Below are 18,568 nucleotides of genomic sequence, written 5' to 3'. Positions count from 1 at the left end.
TTGAGTTTGAGTTTGAATTTTTTATGTTGACACTCAATTTTCATGTCTTTAACCTTGGCATGACATACACCGTTTTTTGCGTAGATTCTATTGAAAATGACCAAATTGCATTTAAACCAAAACAACAAAAATCTACCATTTATTGGCAATTAACAGTAACAATTAGCAACAGTAGCAATTAACAAGTAACAGAAGTAAATCAGTTAAAGAGATAGCAGTTTTTATTCAAGAAAGCATTTCTTGCTTGATTTTCGGGCAACATGCGATTTTGCAAAAAGTTTCGAGAAATTCTTGTCAAAGAGAAAAGCCTCTCTGGGTCGGCACTTGTAGGTCTGAACGATTTCATGGCCACGTCTATATCGAATGATTGTTTATCATCATCCACATTAAAAGCGTCAAAGTCCAGCGTTGGCTGTACAGAATATCCATGATCATGATCATCGGCAATAGGTGTGATTTCAGACAATGATTTCATTTTATCGTAAAATTCTCCATACCCGTTAACAATAGCGTTCACTACACTGTTCTGGTTTAACCACTTCCCCAACACTGATTCAAACGCAAAACCGACGGCCTCATCTTTGCCTGCCATATGATGAAGGAACACAATAGTTTTTCTAGCGTCTTTTACATCAGCATCGGCATGTTGTAGGCGTAGAGTGCACTGCTAAAACATTAATTTGGTTGACACACATTTTATGTTACATATTCATGTTTTATTCTATGGTAAGAATATACCAACAAATTTTGTCATTACCTGAAATGGTTTCAACATGCTTATGATGTTCGATAATCGTGTCCAATCGTATTCATCCAATTCATTAGGAAATACGGCAAGAAGTTCCGTCTTTACAGATAGAAACCTTTCCAACATACACAGAAGCGAATTCCATCGGGTAACGTTCTCAACCACTACTTTAACTTCTCGTAACTTCAAAGTTTTCTGAAGTTGAAGGATTTTATCCTGCAGCGAAGAGGTGCGATGAATTTTTGCTGTGATTTGCCTCGCCTTCTCAATCACGTCACAGAATTGCAAAGTGGGTGGGATTATTTCGTCTTCACTGTATTCGTCATCGGATTCAGCAGTAACCTGCTCATCAGCCATTCGTGTTACATCCCCTGTCAATCCTGTTACAAACCGTTTTACAATCAAATTGATAACGTGGGCCAAGCACGGGAAGTTATGTAAATTTAACACCCGACACGCCGCCTGGACGTCGGATCCACAATCCGTTACTGCGAGATGAACGTCAGCTACTCCAGGGCCAAACTGTTCAAGTAGATTCTTGATTAATATACCGACTTCCTCAGCTCCACAAAAGCCCACATATGGGAGCAAACCAAGCATAATAGGCAGGCGATTAATGTATATGTAAACACCCAAGTACTTTTTATAATCAGAGGACGTCCACTTGTCAAAAGATATCATTACCATCGCTTTGTTGTCTCTGTTTCGTATCATTTGCTTAACTTTGCTCATAAGTGACTCATACTGGGCATTCAGTTCTTCATTTACAGAACTATATATAACGTTAGCAAACCCCATTCGTTTATACCAAGTCTGAAATACGTCGCAGTTGACAGCTCGTGTTATCGGGATGTGATACCGATAAACCGTCTTTGCTACTTCATCTAGGCCTTTTTTAGATTCACGCTTTGGCAACCGAACAAAATCGACTAATGATTGATTAGACAATTCTTTAGCGGAACGTTTTCTACAAGTAGTGGTATGCCTCTTCAACGTTGTTGTGCCACTATTTTTGGCACAAATAATAATACCGCATCTAATACATTTCCGGCGATCTTTTTTTAGTCCACCAACATAATCAACCAAATAAAAATCATGAACTGAATTGCTTATAGAAGTCGGCTTCTTCCATTCTTGGCGCAGGATTGCATCATTAGCATTCTCTCCCGACATTCACAGCACTGAAATTATTCGAACCGATTATTCGACTCCGATTCGAAATGCCTGATGTAATAGAATGTCAAAGATCCACGGAATTAAAAAATAATGCGCGATTTTCTTACGGAAAAAATCCTACACAAAAACAGGCAGGGTTTGAGTTTGAGTTTGATGTTTGAGAATATAGACGTCTACAGTTTGAGTTTGAGTTTGAAAGGAATAGTTTGAGTTTGATGTTTGACTGTTTGAGTTTGAGTTTGAACTCCCTGCATGGAACGAGCGTCAAACCGTCTGGTCTCTTCTGATCGGTCCTGTAGAGGTGTAGTGGTTCTAAAACAGACGGAATGTGAGTAGAAGATAAACTCTGCTTTATAAGGCCATTCAGGTTTGAATGTCTAGAGAATCTCCCTGCACTTTTGAGGCAAGAAAGACCATGCCAACCATCCTCGGTAACAACTTTTCCGCACACTCATTTATGCCGTTCGCATGTTTTTGAGCCTAATCGAAGTCCTATCGCAATTCTGAGTTGTTGGTTAAACAGTTTTAACCCTAAACGTTTGCACGTGATGACGTTCAACCATTGGGAGCCAAATCTATCTTGGAAAGCGTTGAATCGTTTTACGTCCGTTGGTTCGAGTCAAAAAATCAAGTCTGCATTTTTGCTGTCAAAAATTGGCTCCGTCCAATTTTTTTGGGTTTCATTTTCCGGAGCCATTTCAATTTTTCCAAGTTCAAACCACCGTTTAAGCGCATCATCATAGGTTCCATCCACATGCTCCAAACCAAAGATTCCACTCCAGGCATCTTCTGCTCCTACTGCTGAGGCTAAGAAAGCGGGTAAAGGGAGTAGACGAGCGGAAGAAACGCCCAAGCCACTTATAGCAACTGGGAGAACTGCTTGTAAAAACTGGTTATCATCCATTATCACGTTAGTGACCCAGCATAACTCTTTTCTTAGTAAACTGCCGTAGCGTTCCAAAAAATCATTTTGCAAAAAACAAGGGCTCGTACGCAAAAAATATAGAAGTTTTGGCATGCTAAAAATTTTTTTCAGGAGGTAAAATCTATAAGGGGCGTCTAGTTTGCCAATGATATCCGAGATTTTTTCAAGCTCCTTAATTTTTCCGTCGAGCAATTTTTTTCGGCAAAGTTCGCCGATTGGAGATCCTAAAATGAGGAGTTCTTCTTTTGTTTTTATTTTTATTTTGGGGCAAATTTTTCGAAATTGTGTTAAAATTGAATTATACTGTGTACTAGTAGTCGGTCCCAAAAAACAAAGTTCGCTCTTCTCAGTGTTAAAGCTCAGGATGAACCAAAATAATCGTATATCTCGAACAAAAGACAACTAAGGGATCAGCTATGTTTGGAATTTGTTATTATGATGCGGAATGAAATGGCTAATTTCGAATGTTGTACTTTGCCCAAAACCGTAGTTGTTTCTCTACTAAAATTAAAGAGACTGAAAATAGAATCTTCCAAAAGACGTTTTTCTTACCAAAATTGAGGAGTCACTGCTTTTGTAGCAACATTTGTGACAACTGGTTCATTGAATTGAACTTTTTATCTCAGCTGTGATAGGGTATGCGTTAAAATTGTAAATTCAAACAAACGTTTTTGCACATTTTTGTTCATCTTCAGGTTTTTAAAACAGTTAGATTTCTTTCATATGAACCAATTAGATTTCTTTTTGATTGTGACATTCGACCAGAATGTGTTAAAAGGCAAATTTGGATTCGAACTTTTATTGTTGCTTCTGACTGGGAAGATTGATGGTTTTTACGAGTTAACGGTGTGAATTGTTCAGTTTAACGAATCAGAAATGGTTAATTGGGACTGACATTCTGATTTTTAAATTTTCAATTTCAGCATGAACGCCAGGTATTGATTTGAGATTTTGCAACAAACGAAACGTCAAAAAAACACAACAGCAGAATTCGTTGAGAAATACGGTGATCGGCAATTGTGCGATACAGATCGAGATTGAAATAGAAAACAACAATCAGAAGACCATTCCGAGTTGTAACGATTGTGCCGCTACAATCGTCAAAACACGAATCCCTAGAACCAGGAAGGGTATTGGGACGACGTGTCCAGCCTTCCGTGAAGAAATAAGACCGTTATATGCCCGGGTTCCAGAACTCGGAGGGGTCTCCCGGGAAAACTGTAATTCTCTGTTTTTCTGAACTTTTAGCTTCTGGTCCTGAATTGAATCATTAACATCTAAATTCGTATTCAGATTATGAGAAGCTAGGAGTTAAGGAAAAGGGTTGATCCATTTTCGATGAAGATGATGATTTTTATCTACTGAACAAAAACAATAGTAATATGATAAATATGTAGTAGCCCTGTTTTTAAGAGTGACCTCGTGGTCTGGGGATACTGAGACCCAGCCATGCGCTCACTATTTTTGCATGTAAATAAGTTAATTAGAGCGTTCTGAGCGAAGCCGGAAACAGTAATGTTTTTGTCGACCCGATGTTAGAAACACTACCAAAAGAACTGGCTTTGGCAGAAACGGTGAAAAGAATGTAGAGCTGTGTTTAGACGCTAGACAGTCGTTTTAGAACCTAGCTTTATTTTCCGTCGATATGTACTTCCGAGCAAAATTTACAGATTCAAACTAAATTTTTCTAAATTTTCATTTGGCCCCTCCATCTTCAAGTTTCTCGCGGCAAATAAAATGCCAAAATCAAGAATTTGAACGGCCGATATAACAATTGCCGGAATTCGCAACTTGTCCGTAGATATCGAACTTGAGTTGAGTTGTCTTGTTCCCGTCACAAAGCACGAACATGGGATACGAGAGCGCAGATTGTGGACTAAGAGACATTATGATTGAGAACGTCGCCAACCGAACTAACCCATTTGTCCATAACTTACTTTGTCTCTTCGAAATTTTGATGACGAAGGGAACTGAAAAATTTTTAAAAAAAAAACAGCCGCTTTTTACTCAAATTCTGATGCTTATATGCGGAGAACGATCCATATTGTGGCAGCCATATTGTTGTTGTTAGATAAATTGTTGTTACAGGCGCTCATATCAAACACGATCGTTACGATTGAAATTGTGCTCAATTTGCGCTCAATCCGGAAGGGTCTTGGGAAGAAAGCGGAAGACTAACCGGCAGGCAGTGCAAGGCGTAGCGGGAAGGGTCACAAGGACAACTACAATCAACTGTTGGGTATCGTTGACAAGTTTTGTACCTCTTTTGGTACAAAAATTAAGATATCAATCAGTGGAGGGCTCGACGAACATGCTCCATCCACATGCTCCAAACCAAAGATTCCACTCCAGGCATCTTTTGCTCCTACTGCTGAGGCTAAGAAAGCGGGTAAAGCGAGTAGACGAGCGGAAAAAACACCCAAGCCTTTTTTGGCAACCGGGAGAACTGCTTGTAAAAACTGGTTATCATCCATTATCACGTTAGTGACCCTGCATAACTCTTTTCTTAGTAAAACGCCGTAGCGTTCCAGAAAATCATTTTGCAAAAACAAGGGCTTGTACGCAAAAAATATAGGAGTTTTGGCATGCTAAAGCACTTTTTCAGGAGGTAAAAACCATAAGGGGCGTCTAGTTTGTCAATGACATCCGAGATTTTTTCAAGCTCCTTAATTTTTTCGTCGAGCAATTCTTTTTGGCAAAGTTTGCCAATTGGAGATCCTAAAATGAGGAGTTCTTCTTTTGTTTTTATTTTTATTTTGGGGCAAATTTTTCGAAATTGTGTTAAAATTGAATTTTACTGTGTACTAGTAGTCGGTCCCAAAAAACAAAGGTCGCTCTTCTCAGTGTTAAAGCTCAGGATGAACCAAAATAATCGTTTATCTCGAAAAAAAGACAACAAAGGGACCAGCTATGTTTGGAATTTGTTATTATGATGCGGAATGAAATGGGTGATTTCGAATGTTGTACTTTGCCCAAAACCGTAGTTGTTTCTCTACTAAAATAAAAGAGACTGAAAATAGAATCTTCCAAAAGACGTTTTTCTTACCAAAGCTGAGGGGTCACTGCTTGTGTAGCAACATTTGTGGCAACTGGTTCATTGGATTGAACTTTTTATCTCAGCTGTGATAGGGTATGCGTTAAAATTGTAAATTCAAACAAACAATTTTGCACATTTTTGTGCATATTCAGGTTTTTAAAACAGTTAGATTTCTTTCATATGAAAACAGTTAGATTTCTTTTTGATTGTGACCTTCGACCAGCATGTATCAAAAGGCAAGTTTGGATTCGAACTTTTATTGTTGCATCTGACTGGGAAGATTGATGGTTTTTACGAGTTAACGGTGTGAATTGTTCACTTTAACGAATCAGGAATGGTTAATTGGGACTGACATTCTGATTTTTATTTTTTCGATTTGAGCATGAACGCCAGGTAATGATTTGAGATTTTGCAACAACTGAAACGTCGAAAAACACAACAACAGAATTCGTTGAGAAACACGGTGAACGGCAATTAGGCGATTTAGATCGAGATTGAAATAGAAAACAACAATCAGAAGACCATTCCGAACTGTAACGATTGTCCCGCTACAATCGTCAAAACACGAATCCCGAGAACCAGGAAGGGTATTGGGACGACGTGTCCAGCCTTCCGGGAAGAAATAAGACTCTTATTTGCCCGGATTCCAGAATTCGGAGGGGTCTCTCGAGAAAACTGTAATTCTCTGTTTTTCTGAACTTTTAGCTTCTGGTCCTGAATTGAATTATTAACATCTACATTTGTATTCAGATTATGAGAAGCTAGGAGCTGAGGAAAAGGGTTGATCCATCTTCGATGGAGTTGATGATTTTTATCGACTGAACAAAAACAATAGTAATATGATAAATATGTAGTAGCCCTGTTTTTAAGAGTGACCTCGTGGTCTGGGGATACTGAGACCCAGCCATGCGCTCTTTATTTCTGCATGTAAATAAGTTAATTAGAGCGTTCTGAGCGAAGCCGGAAACAGTAACGTTTTTTGTTGACCCGATGTTAGAAAGACTACCAAAAGAACTGGCTTCGGCAGAGTCGGTGAAAAGAATGTGGAGCTGTGTTTAGACGCTAGACAGTCGTTTTAGAACCTAGCTTTATTTTCCGTCGATATTTACTTCCGGGCAAAATTTACAGATTCAAATTGAATTTTTCTTAATTTTCATTTGGCCTCCCCAGTTTCAAGTTTCTCGCGGCAAATGAAATGCCAAAATCAAGAATTTGAACGGCCGATATAACAATTGCCGGAATTCGCAACTTGTCCGTAGATATCAAACTTGAGTTGAGTTGTCTTGTTCCCGACACAAAGCACGAACATGGGATACGAGAGCGCAGATCGTGGACTAAGAGACATTATGATTGGGAACGTCGCCAACCGAACTAACCCATTTGTCCACAACTTACTTTGTCTATTCGAAATTTTGATGACGAAGGGAAGTGAAAAATTTAAAAAAAAAACAGCCGCTTTTTACTCAAATTCTGATGCTTATATGCGGAGAACGATCCATATTGTGGCAGCCATATTGTTGTTGTTAGATAAGTTGTTGTTACAGGCGCTCATATCAAACACGATCGTTACGATTGAAATTGTGCTCAATTTGCGCTCAATCCGGAAGGGTCTTTGGAAGAAAGCGGAAGACTGACCCGGCAGGCAGTGCACGGAGTAGCGGGAAGGGTCACAAGGACAACTACAATCAACTGTTGGGTATCGTTGACAAGTTTTGTACCTCTTTTGGTACAAAAATTAAGATATCAATCAGTGGAGGGCTCGACAGTGAATGCACTGAAGTGACCGTCAACCGAGTTGCGAATTTCCGAGTAAAGCAACTTAATTCGGGTATTGAACAAATCCGGAGGGGTATAAAATTACTTGTATTACTATTCATACATCCTAGATTAATACTTCTGTAGCATTTCTTAGTGAAAAACACAGTAAGCAGACCGGTTTTTAGTGTCAAAATAGTGATATTTTGATCCACCACAAATCGCGACTTTTGAGATATCGATATTTTTTGAAACGGAAAAAAGCGCAAAATTAGTGAGTTACATCGTAACTGTACTAGTAAAATAAGTCGAACCGGCTAACTTTAGTTCGCAAGTGGTTGGAACTAAGTGGGTACCGAAAACCGAATTTTCTTGATTTTTGAAAAAACGAAACGCTGCAAAATAAAAAAAAACTTTTTTGAACTTTTACGTTAGGACAACAAAAATTATTGTTCGGAAAACGTCCACTAGGGAATCGACAAGTTTTAAAACCCGTTTGCCAATAACTTTCCGGGTCTCAGTGAAATCGAACTTAATGTGTTTGGTTTAGTGGACTCGTCAATCCGGAGGTGTCAAGACAGCATTGTTTTTGGCACATTTTTTCAACTGGAACGTTTTAGATCGGGTTTTTTTGCTTTGAAACAGAAGATTGTAGGCTTTCTGAGCTCGGATCAATAATTTTTAGGTCCAGAAGACAAAAGTTGCGAAAAAAGTTAGGCGGAACCTATATGTGAGAAAATTTTTGAACCTCAGAAAAAAGACGTTTTAGTTAATAACTTTGAAACTACTGGACAGATTCAATTGATCTTAGTACCATTAGATTAGAAATTAGGTGAGCTTACTCATAAATGTTTCAATTTTTGGAAAAAAAATGCATAGAGAATTTTTAGGGTCAATTTTAGCGAAGTTATTTATTTGTGAAGGTAGACTCTTCACATTTTGTAAAAAAAAATTTGGAAAGCCCTTATACCCCTACCAAATGGTAGTAACGGTTGAATAAGGCAAATTTACGCTGTTCTCGATGAAAAGGGAGGGCTAAGAAACCCAGAAAACGATAGTCGATTCAAGACTAAGCTAGTTATAAGACCCTTCACAGTTGAGGAGAATTGTGAAATAAGCAGCTTAGCTTCAATCCGGAAGGGTCTAAGGCCGGAATATACCCTTACTAGTTAATTCATATTGCATAATAGACTCGGCGATCGTATCGGAAAGGGTCTTGGGTGCGAATTTTAATCGACCACGAAAAGCTATTTTTACGTACTCGGAGAGGTCCCGATCCGGAAGGGTCCCATTTTCACCAATCCCGAAGGGTCCCATTTTCACCAATCCGGAAGGGTCCCATTTTCACCAATACAGAAGAGTCCCATTCTCACCAATCCGGAAGGGTCCCATTTTCACCAATCCGGAAGGGTCCCATTTTCACCAATCTGGAAAGGTCTCATTTTTGCCAATCCGGAAGAAACGCCCAAGCCACTTTTGGCAACCGGGAGAACTGCTTGTAAAAACTGGTTATCATCCATTATCACTCACGTTAGTGACCCAGCATAATTCTTTTCATAGTAAATTGCCGTTCTTAGTAAATCATTTTGCAAAAAACAAGGGCTCCTACGCAAAAAATATAGGAGTTTTGGCATGCTAAAGCACTTTTTCAGGAGGTAAAACCATAAGGGGCGTTTAGTTTGTCAATGATATCCGAGATTTTTTCAAGCTCCTTAATTTTTTCGTCGAGCCATTCTTTTTGGCACAGTTCGCCAATTGGAGATCCTAAAATGAGGAGTTCTTCTTTTGTTTTTATTTTTATTTTGGGGCAAATTTGTCGAAATTGTGTTAAAATTGAACTATACTGTGTACTAGTATTCGGTCCCAAAAAACAAAGTTCGCTCTTCTCAGTGTTAAAGCTCAAGATGAACCAAAATAATCGTATATCTCGAAAAAAAGACAACAAAGGGACCAGCTATGTTTGGAATTTGTTATTATGATGCGGAATGAAATGAGTAATTTCGAATGTTGTACTTTGCCCAAAACCGTAGTTGTTTCTCTACTAAAATAAAAGAGACTGGAAATAGAATCTTCCAAAAGACGTTTTTCTTGCCAAAGTTGAGGAGTCACTGCTTTTGTAGCAACATTTGTGGCAACTGGTTCATTGGATTGAACTTTTTATCTCAGCTGTGATAGGGTATGCGTTAAAATTGTAAATTCAAACAAACGTTTTTGCACATTTTTGTGCATCTTCAGGTTTTTGAAACAGTAAGATTTCTTTCATATGAAAACAGTTAGATTTTGTTTTGATTGTGACCTTCGACCAGAATGTATCAAAAGGCAAGTTTGGATTCGAACTTTTATTGTTGCATCTGACTGGGAAGATTGATGGTTTTTACGAGTTAACGGTGTGAATTGTTCAGTTAAACGAATCAGGAATGGTTAATTGGGACTGACATTGTGATTTTTAAATTTTCGATTTGAGCATGAAAACGCCAGGTAATGATTTGAGATTTTGCAACAACTGAAACATCGAAAAAACACAACAACAGAATTCGTTGAGAAACACGGTGAACGGCAATTGTGCGATACAGATCGAGATTGAAATAGAAAACAACAATCAGAAGACCATTCCGAGTTGTAACGATTGTGCCGCTACCATCGTCAAAACATGAATCCCGAGAACCAGGAAGGGTATTGGGACGACGTGTCCAGCCTTCCGGGAAGAAATAAGACTGTTATTTGCACGGATTCCAGAATTCGGAGGGGTCTCTCGAGAAAACTGTAATTCTTTGTTTTTCTGAACTTTTAGCTTCTGGTCCTGAATTGAATTACTAACATCTAAATTCGTATTCAGATTATGAGAAGCTAGGAGTTGAGGAAAAAGTTGATCCATCTTTGATGGAGATGATGATTTTTATCTACTGAACAAAAACAATAGTAATATGATAAATATGTAGTAGCCCTGTTTTTAAGAGTGACCTCGTGGTCTGAGGATACTGAGATCCAGCCATGCGCTCACTATTTCTGCATGTAAATAAGTTAATTAGAGCGTTCTGAGCGAAGCCGGAAACAGTAACGTTTTTGTCGACCCGATGTTAGAAAGACTACCAAAAGAACTGGCTTTGGCAGAGACGGTGAAAAGAATGTAGAGCTGTGTTTGGCCTCTCCATGTTCAAGTTTCTCGCGGCAAATAAAATGCCAAAATCAAGAATTTGAACGGCCGATATAACAATTGCCGGAATTCGCAACTTGTCCGTAGATATCGAACTTGAATTGAGTTGTCTTGTTCCCGACACAAAGCACGAACATGGGATACGAGAGCGCAGATCGTGGACTAAGAGACATTATGATTAGGAACGTCGCCAACCGAACTAACCCATTTGTCCGTAACTTACTTTGTCTACTCGAAATTTTGATGACGAAGGGAAGTGAAAAATTTTTTTGAAAAAAAACATAGCTATTTTTTACTCAAATTCTGATGCTTATATGCGGAGAACTATCCATATTGTGGCAGCCATATTGTTGTTGTTAGATAAATTGTTGTTACAGGCGCTCATATCAAACACGGTCGTTACGATTGAAATTGTGCTCAATTTGCGCTCAATCCGGAAGGGTCTTGGGATATAAGCGGAAGACTGACCCGGCAGGCAGTGTAAGGAGTAGCGGGAAGGGTCACAAGGACAACTACAATCGACTGTTGGTTATCGTTGTCAAGTTTTGTACCTCTTTTGTTACAAAAGTAAGATATCAATCAGTGGAGGTCTCGACAGTGAATGCACTGAAGTGACCCTCAACCGAGTTGCGAATTTCCGAGTAAAGCAACTTAATTCGGTTATTGAACAAATCCGGAGGGGTATAATTTTACTTGTATTACTATTTATACATCCTAGATTAATACTTCTGTACCCTTTTTCAGTGAAAAACACAGTAAGCAGACCGGTTTTTAGGGTCAAACTAGTGATATTTTAATCCCCCCCTTAAATCGCGACTTTTGAGATATCGATATTTTTTGAAACAAAAAAAAGCGCTAAACTAGTGAGTTATATCGTAACTGTACTAGTATAATAAGTAGAACCGGTTAACTTTAGTTTGCAAGTGGTTGGAACTAAGTGGGTACCGAAAACCGAATTTTCTTGATTTTTGAAAAAACGAAACGCTGCAAAATAAAAAAAACTTTTTTGAACTTTTGCGTTAGGACAACAAAAATTATTGTTCGGACAACGTCCACTAGGGAATCGACAAGTTTTAAAACCCGTTTGCCAATAACCTTCCGGGTCTCAGTGAAATCGAACTTAACGTGTTTGGTTTAGTGGATTCGTCAATCCGGAGGTGTCCAAACAGCATTGTTTTTGGCAAATTTTTTCAACTGGAATGTTTTAGATTGGGTTTTTTGCTTTGAAACATAAGATTATAGGCTTTCTGAGCTCGAATCAATAAATTTTAGATCAATCAGACAAAAGTTGCGAAAAAAGTTGGGCGGAACCTATATGTGAGAAAATTTTTGAACCTCAGATAAAAGACGTTTTAGTTATTAACTTTGGAACTACTGGACAGATTCAATTGATCTTAGTACCATTAGATTAGAAATTAGGTGAGCTTACTCATAAAGGTTTCAATTTTTGGAAAAAATATGCATACAGAATTTTTAGGATCAATTTTAGCAAAATTACTTATTTGTGAAAGTACCTTCAAATTTTGTAAAAAAAAATTTGGAAAGCCCTTATACCCTACCAAAGGGTAGTAACGGTTGAATAAGGCAATTTTACGCTGTTCTAGATGAAAAGGGAGGGCTAAGAAACCCAGAAAACGATAGTCGATTCAAGACTAAGCTAGTTATAAGACCCTTCACAGTTGAGGAGAATTGTCAAATAGGCAGCTTAGCTTCAATCCGGAAGGGCCTAAGGCCAGAATATACCCTTCCTAGTTAATTCATAATGCATAATAGACTCGGATACCGTATGGGGAAGGGTCTTGGGTGCGAATTTTAATCGACCTCGAAAAGCTATTTTTACGTACTCGGAGGGGTCCCAATCCGGAAATGTCCCATTTTCACCAATCCCGAAGGGTTCCATTTTCACCAATCCGGAAGGGTCCCATTTTCACCAATCCAGAAGAGTCCATTCTCCCCAATCCGGATGGGTCCCAATTTCGCCAATCCGGAAGGGTCCTATTTTCGCCAATACGGAAGGGTCCTATTTTGCCAACCCGGCAGGGGCTTAATTTTGTTAACCAGGAGGGGTCATAGAAATATAAAATCCTTTCTCGACAGGTATATAAAATCTGTCTTATATTTATTTTTCGTATAAGGCACGTGATTCTAGGGATCCTAAAGCGTACGTAGAAGGAAGTGATACAATTAGTAAAGAATATTAGGATCATAGGAATCAGACTAGAAGCTAGTGACTGCACTGGTAACTTGCCTTTGAAAAAATTTGAAAAAGTTCATCGTAAAAACACAACAGATCTAAGCCCGGAGATTCGCTACTCTAATTCTAACCAAAAACAGAGTTTGACATTGATTTGGGTGGATTATAATACAGATTAGTTTTTGGAAAATTTTAGTAGGTCTAGCTCGGGCAATCCGAAGGCAGATAGGTAACACAGGATTCAGTGGGTGCATTAGACGCCCACTTGAGAAAAATACTGCCTTCAAGTTTTTTCTGTTTAGTGCGGTACTGAACAGAGATAGCACTTTTTTTAGAAACAAGATCGACTATTGAATTGCGACAGACCAAGTGTAATTCACATACTTTTTTTGGAGTTTTTTTAATCTTCCTTCGTTTTCGGTCTTAAATCCATAACAATTGTTCTTGACTGGGTAGTGAGTACACTATCTTTTAAATATATTGATATCATCATTTTGTGCGAGCTTCATATCCAACAACCAACATCAATCGTTGTGAATAAATTGTATACACGCTGTACTGTGATAACATAGAAGAATTCGTGGTCACTGTTTATGTGAAACTTTCGGGATTTTTTATGTTGTCTTCTTATTATCTGTAGTGAATCGATAAAAACCTGAGCGAACGAATTGAGTGTATAAACAACAAGAAAAGATAAATCAAAAATGAATCTAGACAAGTCTGCGACACTTAAGCTAAGTGATAGCCCTAGGAAATTTATACCAGAGAAGCAAAAAAGGCAATGAACGACCCTTTTGTGGAAAGGATCACACGGACCCGGACCAACAAAGAGAAGAAAGTTTCTTGCGGAATGGTTGAAACCAGGAGCCAAAAGTCCTGCGAAGGATGAGAGGCAACGTTAGAAGTAGAGATCCATCCGGACCCTGCCGTGGAACGGAAGAGAATGGGAACCGAAGAATGGCGAGTGAATCTACTCCGGTAGAACAAGGCCAAGATTTTGCCACTTCCACCGGGACTCTAGATCGAGATGAGATGTCGGAACTGTCCGACATCTCTACTGAAAACGTGGCGACTACAAGATCACCCACTGACAACACTATGATGCATGGGGTGACTGAGAAACCGGCAGCGTCCTACTCGTTTCGGGAACGAGTGAAGAACGCTTTGGGAAACTTCTTTCCATTTACCATGGGTACAGGCGATGAAGCAGAAACCCAGGAAGAGGAGGAGGACGATAACGAACAAGATGACTTCGAATCTCAAATAAGCCACGATAGTTCGACTCAGGTGAATGATGCATACACCAATAGGGAGACTGGCTCTACGGACCAATTTGGTGTGGTCAGGACAAAAAGCAAGATCACAAATGGATCAAACCAGTCAGGAGATTTTGTGACCGTGACGAATTTGGAAGTGCAACCTGGGAAGAACAGAAATGCACGGCCAAGTAACCCACCAGCGGATCCAGATGCGGATTATGAAGAAACGTCGAGGCAGAGAAGTAAGACTCGAGTCTCGACCAGCACCAAGCTGCCTGGAACCGATAGGGTGACACCACCACTTGTGATGCCATTGGTGGACAACGGAGCATCAATCGAAGAAGCCTTGACCAACATAGTGGACAGCATAGGAGAACAGAACAAACAGGTGTCCTTAAGAATGAGTGAACTAGAGAGGGCAGTCCACGTCGAGAGAGAGAGCCTGCGGGAAGAGATCAACCGCAACAGACAAGAAGTCAGCAGAAGCGAAAAACGCTTGAAGCAGAGATCGGATGAATACTTGGCCAGAAACTTGTCACGAATGACAAGGGAAGCTGAACAAAGGGAGACACGATTGAGAGATGACATGGAGAAGTTGAGAATTCAGCAAGAGCAGACTCTTGGGACCCTTGACACGAGAATAGACGCACTGAGGCTATCATGGATAGGTTGGATGGGCTCCTAGGAAACAGGAGTGGATCGAGGAATGGGGAAGCAAACTCGGGAGTGAACTTCAATGAACAATCCTATAGAAGAAGGACATATGGATCCACGAGAGTTAGGGAAAATGCATCCAACTATGCCACAGGAGATGATAGGCCGCGGGGCCTAAACATCGGAGTAAGTTCAACTGGCAACAGACCGACCTCAAACGAACGAACGACGCAAGACACACACGCGACTGGGAGATGTGATTCCATGAACTGGAGTCATGCGAATCAAGGAAGAAGTCATCCCATTGATTCGAACGGGAGGGAAAAACCAGAGCCTCTAACAGAGAGCAATGATGCTCAAGCGGGATATTCACGCGATGCAACATCAATGGCCACATCCTTTGAAAATCTGAACAGGTCCTTGAAAACTTTCCTGACGAGATTATCTAAAACCAGTGAACGCAGTGAAAAGTTCAGAAGGATATTTAAGAAACCAAGATGCTATAAAGACAAATCTGATGGCTGTATTGATACCTGGATAGAAGTCATGAAACTACATTTTGAAGAGGAAGACTTGACAGATATACATGAATGCAGCGCGTTCACCAGCAACCTGGAAGGGACAGCCCTAAACTGCGTGATGGCCAAAAAGCAACACCAGCGGGACACAGCTGAGAAAATCTTTGAAATCTTGTTAAATCGTTTTGACTCAGGAGTACAAGGACACCAAGCAATGATGCGCTTCGAGAAATGGAGGCAACGTAAAGACGAGACGATAGACAAGTTTTCAGACGATTTGGAGATGCTTAGAAGGCAGAGTCAACCAGATGAGTCAAACAGCAGGATGAACCTAGCAGTAGGCTCAAAAGTCATCGACGGTGTGAAGAACGATGTTGGCGCCACATTACACGCCACTTTCAACCAATGCGCAAACACCAGAGGAGATGAGACTCAAGTCAAAGGAATAACTTTTACTAAAGCTCCCATTGAGATCTGGCTATTACTAAAACAATTATGGCAATTTTAGCAAGGGACCAGCTAACCAGGGTAACAATTGGTACAAACCAAGAAACGACATGGACAAGAGACGCTCTTGTGCAAATTGCAGTTCGACGGACCATCATGTATCAGCATGCCCAACCTACATTAGGGCATGAAAGTGATAGGCTTTAGCCTCGAGGATGAGGATGCGTCAGAGGTCGATCACGAAGATTTCATGAGGGGAGTAATTGCAAAATTTGGCCCAAAGTTTTTCTTCTGTAACTTGCAGGGTCATTTTAAATCGGATTGTCCATAATTTTGGGATGCTGTGGCAGACATCAAGCATCCAAGGCATGAGGAAGCTTTGTCGGGTGTGAAGGCCAGCAAGGCGCGCCTGTTGAGTGAAGCGGAGGCACGCAGAAAGGAGAAACAGCAAGAGCTGGCAAAAAAGAAGATGCAGGCAGTAACCGAAGAAATGCGTGAACCTGAACCAGTGACGGCGCCAGATGATTTCAAGAACGACTATAGAGCAGCCGCGAGAAACGCTTTAAACAGATTCCAACAGGAGTTGGTAACAAAGGAGATAGAACAAAAGGTGAAGCTTGAACTAGAGAATGAGAAAACTCAGGAAAAGCTAAGCGCCTTCGAGGCAGCGAAAGTCGAAGAAACAAAAGCACCAAGCAGTTTGAGCATGAAAATAAATTTGATCTGCGGGCGGACAAGGAAGCAGAATACAGTCAAAAATCTCAGTTGCGGGATATCACGTGATCAGGAACCTAATTGAACCCTCAAAATTCACAATGATGCATTTAGATACATATGCAGATTATCTGAGACAAGTAGAGCCGCTCACTGAGTCAAGGGCTGTGCGAGCGTTGTTGACAACGGGTGGCCCTCGAAATGAAGAAACTCAACGGGTGCTACGTGGAAGTCTATGGACCGTATCAGGTGATTTTGAACGTGGACGGGATCAGTATCTATACTAGGACCTATGTCACAATAGATAGTGACCAAATAGGGCAGATCAATTCGGGTCAGGAAGAACTTAAGGTCCGGAGAATCGGCCATGATGCCATGATGGAGCAAGATGCGGTACACATAGGGTACGAGGGAGATGAGACTGCACATCTGCTAAACACCAATGGGAAGAAAATCGGAATGACAGGACTTCTGGATACAGGAGCAGTGGTAAGTGTGATGCCAATAAAGACTTGGGAAAGAATGGGCTTCAGGAGGGAAAATCTAACTCCGACGAACCTCAGACTAGTGGCAGACAACAGCGGAGCAATCTACGGAGCCGGAAGAACAGCATTAACGGTCCTTCACATGGGAGGACCGGATCTTTTGATGAGGTTGCTGGTGGTAGAGAACTTAGACGACTCCGAACAATTCATCTTGGGCCGTGACTTCGCCGGAAATTTCGATTTGATGATTGACTTGAACATCAGCCTAATAAGTATTAGAAACCCAGACCTGAAGTATGCTAAGCGATCAATTAATAGAATAATAACAATGAGAATAAGGTGACAATTTTTTTAGATAGAAAAGTAAAACTACAGCCGGGACAAGCTGTAGTAGCAATTTTTAGGATGAGAAATTTCAACTCGTTAAGTGATAGTAACCAAGTTTGCGTGGTACCCAACCCAAATAGTCAGAGCTCATGATTTTAGGCCGGAGCTTTTCAGTAACACGAAACGGACTGTGTGCCAGTGATGCTACAGTAGTAGCCATCTCAGGAATACTGCATCAGGAGCAAGAATGGAATGGGAGAACAGTTCTCCGTCCCATTGCATATACCAGTAAAGTGTTGAGTGACACTGAAATGAAATATGGTGCACCAAAGGCAGAAATGTTTGCAATGGGCACATTCGCGGAGAAGTACCGCGCATACTTAGGGAGCGCTCCCCTTAAGTTACGCGTCACAACGGAGCGTTATCCTGGTTGAAGACGTACTCGATAGACCAGAGATATATTGTTAGATGGATAGTAAGATTAGATAGCTACCACATGATAATCGAGCACAGGATGCGTGAAAAACACCAGAATGCTGACAGCCTAAGCAAGAAGACTGAGTTTTACGAAAGATTGGAACAGAAGCTAGCAATCAGGCGGAAATCAAGGAAGGATTCTCGTTTCTGGACAAAAAAACTTATGAAGCGTTTACCCTGACGAGATGGTTAGACAAGTCTGGACCTCCAATTCCGGGACATCCCGAGTTGGCTGGGGGAAAGCAGCGGAAATAAAAACTTTATCTAAGAAGGACCCGGTGCCTTTGGATCTGTTGCTACGTTTGAACATGGTCCAACAGGAACTCTCTCATATGAACTTAAACAGCCTCTCATTGACCTGCACAGCCTCTCACTGGTATCCTCGATCCCCCACAGTGTGTTGATGAGCAAATCATAAAAACAAAAAGAACAGGAGATCGAAAAACAAAAGAAGACTGTCATCTTTGAGAATCCCGATCAGAAGTGAGGAGAAGTTGAAGAAAATACGGAACAAGAAAGTTTGTCCGGGAGGAGGACATCAAAGAAAGTTGTTCAATCAATGAACAGAACCCGGAACAAGGAAGTTTGTCCGGGGAGTCGGACGTTGGAGAAAGGAGAAAGTGGTCGTGTGCAGGAACGAGACCGGAGGATAAGATATTGTCCGGGGAAATTAAATGGCTGAGCAGAGCGTATAAAAC

At 40.5% G+C, this 18,568-nt stretch overlaps 1 protein-coding gene across 1 annotated transcript in view; it reads right to left on the bottom strand.

Moving 5' to 3' along the window:
* Nucleotides 1-18,568, bottom strand: part of LOC134844522 (uncharacterized) — a 638,515-nt gene that overhangs the window by 182,083 nt on the left and 437,864 nt on the right. The gene's annotated exons all lie outside the window — the stretch shown is intronic.

This window comes from Symsagittifera roscoffensis, chromosome 4, assembly GCF_963678635.1.
Source record: "Symsagittifera roscoffensis chromosome 4, txSymRosc1.1, whole genome shotgun sequence".
Classification (NCBI taxonomy): Eukaryota; Metazoa; Xenacoelomorpha; order Acoela; family Convolutidae; genus Symsagittifera; species Symsagittifera roscoffensis.
Note: the sequence above shows the minus strand (reverse complement) of the source record. Positions and strands in the feature narration are given on the sequence as shown.